Below are 8029 nucleotides of genomic sequence, written 5' to 3' on the forward strand. Positions count from 1 at the left end.
TATTAAAATCCTTACAGTCATTTCTGATAGACATTTTGGTTGTCTTATGTGCGGGAGAATTGTAATCACCTGTATTTAAAACTAATGGATTTGAAATAACCTACAGGCTTTTTACTTAAATGAGAGTTAGATTAATGAAAAAGACCCCTTTTCTTCAGATTGCATGACAACATTTTCAAATTACATTCCTGAAACAGACAATTCACTTATTCAGAGTAATTGGATGCTGAATAGGGGTTAATACGTACAATGTACTTAAATGAAATTCTTCTATTGTGAGTGAGGCCGAATGATACCTGAAGCATTTTCAATGGGGGATTGCGGAGACTCAGACTTAATTATTCTACATTCTATTTTGTGAATGAATTCAAGCATGAATTCTACACGGCAAAGATTGGGATAATTATATTCAATTCTACCGAGTGCCCTGCTGAATGAATTGACCTTTTAGATAAAACTAGTCTTTTTGAGCAATAAAGCAGAATAAAGGTTGCACACATATGCATAGGAGACTAAAAGCTTTCAATAAAAAAGAACGAGCAACTGTTAGGGAGATTGATCCCTTACTTTTGTTGCTATACGTTAGCAGGTTTGTTTTTTTGTTTTCATGGTGTTCTGGCTGGTAAAAGCATTTTTCTTTTTCATTTATTATACTGAAATTAAGAAAACTTTTTTTTTAATCTAAAACATTTTAATACGTATTTTTTTATTTTTTTTATGGAGATGTCATGAGTATAATACATGGATCTCAGCAAAGCCAAATTACTTTTCTTTTGAAATATTTTCGGACACAGGTGTTTGATGCAGAAAACTTTCATGCAATAGCTTTATGGAAAGTGTCAGCCAACAATTCTATAGGTGTGTGCCCAGCTTTACTGTCCAGGTCAGACTATGCTGCGCAGCCATCCTCATTAAATAGCGACTTTGTTATAAGTGCACGGTAGAGGTAAGTGATAGCATTTCATTATATAAAATAGCTTTTACTTACATATCCTACAACCTTGTCTAAGTGCAGCGTAAGTAATGCCAGTAATCCTTACGTTCCTTGAGTGACGAAGTACAGGTATTTGAAAGTCTTTTAAAATGAATGCTTTTTTATTATTATTTATTATTTTATGTTAAACTTTGTAATATTTAAATATATGTTGGAATTCTAAATGTCTCGCTAAGGGGGGTATGTATCATTTCTTGGAGTAAAATAAAGCGCCTTGAGTCCTGTTTGGAGAAATAGAGCGCTATATAAATAAAATTATTATTATTATTATTATTATTAGAGAGTACCAACCAATCAGCTCTGAAGTGTCATTTTTCAAACACAACCAGTAAAATGGTAGTTAGAAGCTGTTTGGCAGTTACTTTGGGGTCAAATGTCTATTTATAAAGCATTGGAGGGATAAAGTAATAGCCAATCAGTTCCTAACTGCAGTGGCATAAGTTCATCCCAGTCGTCAGGAGATATATACTGTATATATAAACCAGTGATGCTTCCAAAGCACCTAAAAGTTCAATGTGTAATTTCTTAAAAAATATATTTCTTTGTGAAATGGTTGTGTATGAAGATTCAAAAATTTCTTTGAAAACTTAACTTCATAGAGTTGTAAAATACAGCAAAGAAATGAGTTGTAAAATACAGCTAAAAAAATAGTGTGTGCTGTTTTAACACTGCATAGTCATTCATACAAAACTGTATTTTAAAATTAGGACCAGCGGCGGGCCCATAGAAGTATACAGCACTTCAAGCAATTTAGAAGTTAAAAGACACAGTTTAATTTACAATATCCACAACTTAAAATGCAGGTAACAAACGTACAAGAAAACAGAAACAATGAGCTTATCTGTCCATAGCAATGGTCCAGGATACAGGAGTTTACCAAAGTGTTTCATCACTCTCTTGTTTAGTACGCGCACCGGATTGTGATTATGGCATTGTGAGGGGAGGTCATCTACATATTGTAAAAGCGTGATCGGATACATAAGTTGAATCAGACATTCAATTCTGGACAGAGGATCATTTTGGAACCAATAGATATACCTGCAGAAAAACAATACAACTCCATCTGATTAGTTTAAACACACTCCATATGACTCATCAGTCTAATGTGTAACAAACAATCTAACTTGTATGAAGTGGACTACACATTGTTTTCATTTTTTTCTATGATTTCAAATCAACTTTGAGTGAAAAGACAACGAACAAAAACCAGCCCCCACACTACTGTCTGGATAAGTATACTTTGTTTATATCTGTAAATCATTTTGGAGTTTTAGAATTAGGTAGCTCCACCTTCAGCACTGCACCACACTTTTCTATTCCTACACTTGTGGATCTTTTGGGAAAGATCCTCAAAGTGCCGGTGAGGGGCAGCACCCCTTCCCTGAAACACCCCATCTTCCCTTTCTTCCCTTATATCTCTACTAGTTAAAAGCCCATCAAAATGATGGGCACCAGGGCTGGATTATAGGTGGGAAGGTTGCTGCTCACACAGGAGCTGCCGGGTTTCTGGAAGTCCTGCTGCTGGTAGCTGGGGCTCTGTCATGCTGAGGGTGTAGTGTTGGCCATATATACTTTGTGTATGTATATATATATATATATATATATATTAATTCTAAATGAATGGAGAAATGGAGAAATGGAGAGAAAGCTACAGTACATTCTAGCCACAAGTGATGTAAAATCACTATATACGTGCATAACTCAGGAAATAGGATGTGTGCACACCCGGCATTAGCTTTCTTTCACAGATATGCCAAACCAACAGATTAATTTTATTATGGCAAATATTGATTTTATTTTAAAACATAGCTATTTTTGGCATGATAGGAAATTATAGCTCCAGAAATGTGGGACTACCATGGGCACTTACTTTGCTCCTAGTTTCTCAAACAAGATAGCAAAAATACCAACAAGCCGGTTCAAATAATAAAACAAAATTGCAGTGACAATGCAACGTTTAAAAATCAGAGTAATAAAATGATAATAAACTTCATACAGAAGAGATAAAAAGAGCAGAACCTCCGAAAAGTAAATAGAGAAAGTAAGCTGCCTGGAAAGGAAGGGACTTAATAAATAGAGCAAAAAACAAATAATAAAAACAAGATATCCTCTTTATCACACAGTTTACCAGTAATGATGCCCTAATAGAAACTATGATCAGTGAGCACTGGCATATCCTGAAGCTCGATGAAGAGTTGAAACCACTGATAACAGAAAACCCAAGAATAATTTATAGATGAGCAGAGAATCTTAAATAAGAGCTAGTCTCAAATTTTTTAATATAGGAATGCCTAACCCAGTCACAAAAAAATTAAGGTTAACTAAAAGACCAATACAACGATTCAAATCAAACAGAAGTGGAAAAATGTACTGATCAAAGAACACATCAGCTGTGATACTGAAGAAGTTATCTACCTATTGGAATGTCCCTGTGGACTTCAATACATTGGCTAGACCAAAAGGATGGCTAAAGTAAGAACACAGTTAGAATATTAGGATGAGATAGTGTATCGAACCATTTCATGGAAGTCCTCAAAAAAGATCCATTGGGTTTGAAGATTAGTTTATGGCCATTCAGAAGATAGACAACTGGAGAAGAGGAGATATTGTGACGACTAAAGGAAGAACAAGACCTGATGGATCTTTGTGCTCAAAACATTAAAGCTGTTAGGCTTAAATAAAGACATTGAACTGAATGCATTCTTATGAATTCCTATTTTTTATATACCCGGATTTTACAACTTTTATTATTACATTTTACCATGATCACTTTTAGACACATTTTACACTAACATGCAAAATCACAACGTGGCACCTGTATTTTTATTTTATATTATTCCTTTTTAAATAAATGAATCAAAGATGGCTCCTTTCCACATGAGGTTATCGCTATTTTCACCCACTTCCAGTTGGAACTTCCATTTTTTATGTCTGAACAACAAAGTTTTTTAATACAAAAAGGAGCTTTTTCCAACCTTCTGCATCCTTCACAAAGTGCGTTAGAGGCAATTGGGGATCTTCCACCAGGTACGCAGCAGCAATGTCTCACCAGTTGTCTGGTCCGAGTGCTGTCCTCAGCATGACCTGCTATTGCTGGATGCATTGGGAGACTGCTGATGGCAGCTGGCAGCACCTGGACTGCATAGTGGACTGTCATTGCTCTATAAACTGGAAATCAACATCATCCATGGCTGAGCACTTCAGATAGGGGGCTGTCAGGGAGAGTGTTACTCACAAACACCATGGGCAAAAATTGACTATTTAATCCCCATTATTCAACTCCAAAATGAGCTATTAAACATACTGTTTATTATCATTAGTTTTTATTTACAGATGCCACCAGTTTTTGATGCTCCTTTATAATTTTATGAATGTACATAGGACACAGAAAAAATGATGCTTCAGGAATGTTAGTGCAATTAATTATTATGGGTGGCAAAATAAGGGGCTTATTTACCAATAAAATTTATTTTAAAAATCCTTAATTTGAACAATGTAACAAAATTATATTGTTGGGGCAGCTGAGCAATACTCAGTTACCATAGTAAAAAAAAAAGTTGCAAAGACAAACAAATGATATTTTACTTTTATTTTAAAAACTAGCTTTTTGCCTGCGGCTTCGCCCGCGTTGAAATCTTAATGCAATAACACTATTTTCATTGCACCCATCTTCAAGTTTAAGTTCGCTACCCATCCCCCAAAAGAATTAGCGTGAAGATACATAGCCTATATGTTAACGGACAGTCTAAGAAACATATCAATTTTCAAAATGCGATCATCTTAGCGACCCCGAAAACTATGGATTTGACACTAATGTGAGTTATTTTGGACATTTTATTTTTCACCCCTTCTCACCCCCTATGCTGATGGGGGCTGAACTTGGACTTAAACGGCATCGGAAGTATTACTATTCAGCTCCGCAACCCCGAAAACTATGAATTTTTACATGTCACCCCCTTCCCACTCCCACCCCTAGGGGTGTTAGGAATGTCTTACCCCCATAGTTTTTTTTCCAGATTGTAAATCATATGTGTACCAAGTTTGGTGTAAAATGCTCCAGGCATTCCAAAGTTATGCTGGAACATACATACATACATACATACACACATTCATCCATTTTTATATATATATATAGATTTATATTTTTACATAAAAATGTTGCTTTCAAAAGGTAAACTATTTTGTAATTGTTTAATTTGTTAAAACTATGGGAAACTGGTGAATCGTACCAATTGTGGGGTTGTATAAGGTTTATTTTGCCATGTTACACTGCTAACGCTTTCATATGTAGGGCAAAGCAACATTTAATAGAGTTTTTTTACTAGAAATATGTGCAGACCAGTGACGTGAGGTGACGCAGAGCCTTTCCTGTCATACTAACGTATACACCAGAGTTTTGACTATGTAAAGTATATGAAAAATACAAAGACTATGAGGGGTATTCAATTAAGAGCCATTTTTTCGACTGGTCAAAAAAACAGGACTAATTTGACATGGCATTCAATTCCTGTTGTGATAAGGTTGCGCTACCTGGTTTCACTAATTTTGGGTTCATGATTCAATTGCAGGCATTTTCAACCATTTTTTAATCCATTTTCGACTATGCAGTTTCACTTTTTTTTTGTCGAATCGGCATGGGTGAAAATTGCACCAAAACTGGTTGAAAATGCCTGCGAATTCGCCAAAACACGTGTATCAGCGGCGAATTCGCCGATAAACATGATGGTGAGACCTGCCTGCTAGTGTTTACTCCCTCATCTTTTGGAACTATTGGACCTGGACCAAGCCCCCGTTGGACATTCCTACTGGATTTACAAGGACATTCCTATTTCATCGTGGAAAGTCACTATCCACCACCCGCCGAGGAACAGCACTTTTGCGGACGCAGATTCGCCTAATTACCTCGAGAGACGTTGGTGGTAACTATAAACCCACGGATAGGACACTGAACCTTATTAACCAAGGGGACTCTCATAGGAACAGGTCCATTCTCTGATAAGTTTTCGAATAGGATGATACAACAATGGGAGTTACACTATCTACTTTTTCTCAGTGTTTTTATGTGGTATTAACCACTATTGTGCATTGTATTTAATTTTTTAAAAATATGCCTAAATCTATATTCCTTTAATAAATTGTGATTTAATTGTGACACACCCTTGCATTTGTGACCAATAAGCGCTAATATCTATTTTATTTGTCGCCGATAAACATGGTTTTCGCCAGTGCCGGATTTTTCGACCAGTCAGAAAAAACGGTATGAGCATTGAGCATTGAATAGGTCGAATATAAATTTGACCTAAAAATAGGTGAGTGACGTTTTTTCGACTGGTCAAAAAAAATGGCACTAATTGAATACCCCCCTATATTAGAAATATCTTCTTTGTATTATTCTCATTTTTATAGTCAAAACTCTGCAGTAAAAAGTCTGTCTTTTCCGCACATCTCTGATCAAAACTCACCAAATTTCCTTGGGCTCAGATACAGTATTGTGTGTAAATCTGGTGCAGACCCCTGTGTTTTGGTTTTGATTTTGGTTATAAATCATCATGATTTGGTTTTGCATAACCAACCTCAAGTATTTTGGGTTCAGTTTTGGATCTGGGTTTCTGTACAATTAACAAAGAATCGATAAAAACAGTTAAAATCATGTAACTTCTACCGGTTTTTGTTCCTATAGTATTGTTAACATCAATACATTACATTCCACTAATTTCCAGTCAATTTTGTCCACCTCACCATACATTCTCCTGAGTGAAATGGCACCTGAAATCACATGGGAGGAACTTACATGCAGTCCAAAACCCCAGTTTGGAACTTGAGGGAAGACCCGACTTGGGACTCAGTCCACTCGTATCCTCAAAAGTGATCAGAGCCATGACTCTACTCAGATCCTCAAAGATCCCACAATCTCTACTTTTTAACCATCGATTCATCAGGCCCTAAGTCTTTCAAACTATAGCTACCTGTAACCAGATTTGTGTGGGCCCCATAGCAACATTTTAAAAGTCCCCTTAAAGAAGCAGAGACACCTTTCTCTGTAGCAGTTGTTCATTGTATGCCCTATAGTAGTTACTTTTATGTCCCATAGTAGTATCCTACTTCATTGTATGCCCCATAATAGTGCCTTAGTTAACAATATGCCATATTATACTGCTGCCAATATAAATTATGCCACACAGTGCCCTGAGTTCACATTATGCATAGTGTCCCAAGTACATATTTAGCGGGATGTACTAAGCGGAAAATGCGGTAAACCCCGTTTACCGCATTTTCCTGATGTACTATCCCCCGGCCGCCAGGTCAGCGCCGCGACGGGGTTCGCCAGCTTTAGCTGGCGATAGTCCATAGAAGCCTATGGGCTTCTCTCCGCGGCGCTGTGTGAGGGATCCGATCGGATCCCTCCCAGCATGTCCTGCGGCCGCACCCGTCACCCCGCGCATGCGCAGACTGACTTCTGGGGCCGAATCCCGGTAGTCAGGCTGCCGCTGTGCATCGCGGAGGACAGCTCTTATCGGTAGAGTTGTCCTCCGCAATGCTGATCGCATATGTTAGTACATATGCGATCAGCATCGTGGCGCGCCCTGCATTAGTACATTAGTACATCCCACCCATTATGTCACATAGTGCCTCCAGTTCATGCTATGCCACAATTTAGTGGCCCCGGATCATTTTCTGCCACATTTTAGTGCCCCCATTACACATTATGCCACACTGTAATGCCCACAGTTCATACAGTGCAACATATCAGTTTTTATTATGCCACATCACAGTTCCCCAGTTCATTTTATGCCACATTAAAGTGCCCGTAGTTCATATTATGTCACATTAAAGTGCCCCCAGTTCATATTATCCCACATTACATTATCCCCTGTTCATATAATGATGTACTATAGTGCATCCAGTTCATACTGCACAACATTACAGCGCCCCAGTTAAATGTATACCATGTTACAGTGGCCAGTTCAGATTATGCCACCTTACAGGCCCCCCCTTACTATTTTAACCATCAATCACTGAAAATGGAATGTCACC

General features: G+C 37.5%; 1 long non-coding RNA gene across 1 annotated transcript in view; it reads left to right on the forward strand.

Annotated features, from left to right (window-relative positions):
- Positions 1–3646, forward strand: part of LOC134970134 (uncharacterized) — a 46491-nt gene extending 42845 nt beyond the window's left edge. Inside the window, exons 3-4 of the long non-coding RNA XR_010189685.1 lie at positions 795–946; positions 1702–3646. This is a non-coding gene — a long non-coding RNA (uncharacterized LOC134970134). The remainder of the gene's footprint in view (positions 1–794; positions 947–1701) is intronic.
- The last annotated feature ends 4383 nt before the right edge of the window (positions 3647–8029 follow it).

This window comes from Pseudophryne corroboree, chromosome 11 (genome assembly GCF_028390025.1).
Source record: "Pseudophryne corroboree isolate aPseCor3 chromosome 11, aPseCor3.hap2, whole genome shotgun sequence".
NCBI classification, from domain to species: Eukaryota; Metazoa; Chordata; class Amphibia; order Anura; family Myobatrachidae; genus Pseudophryne; species Pseudophryne corroboree.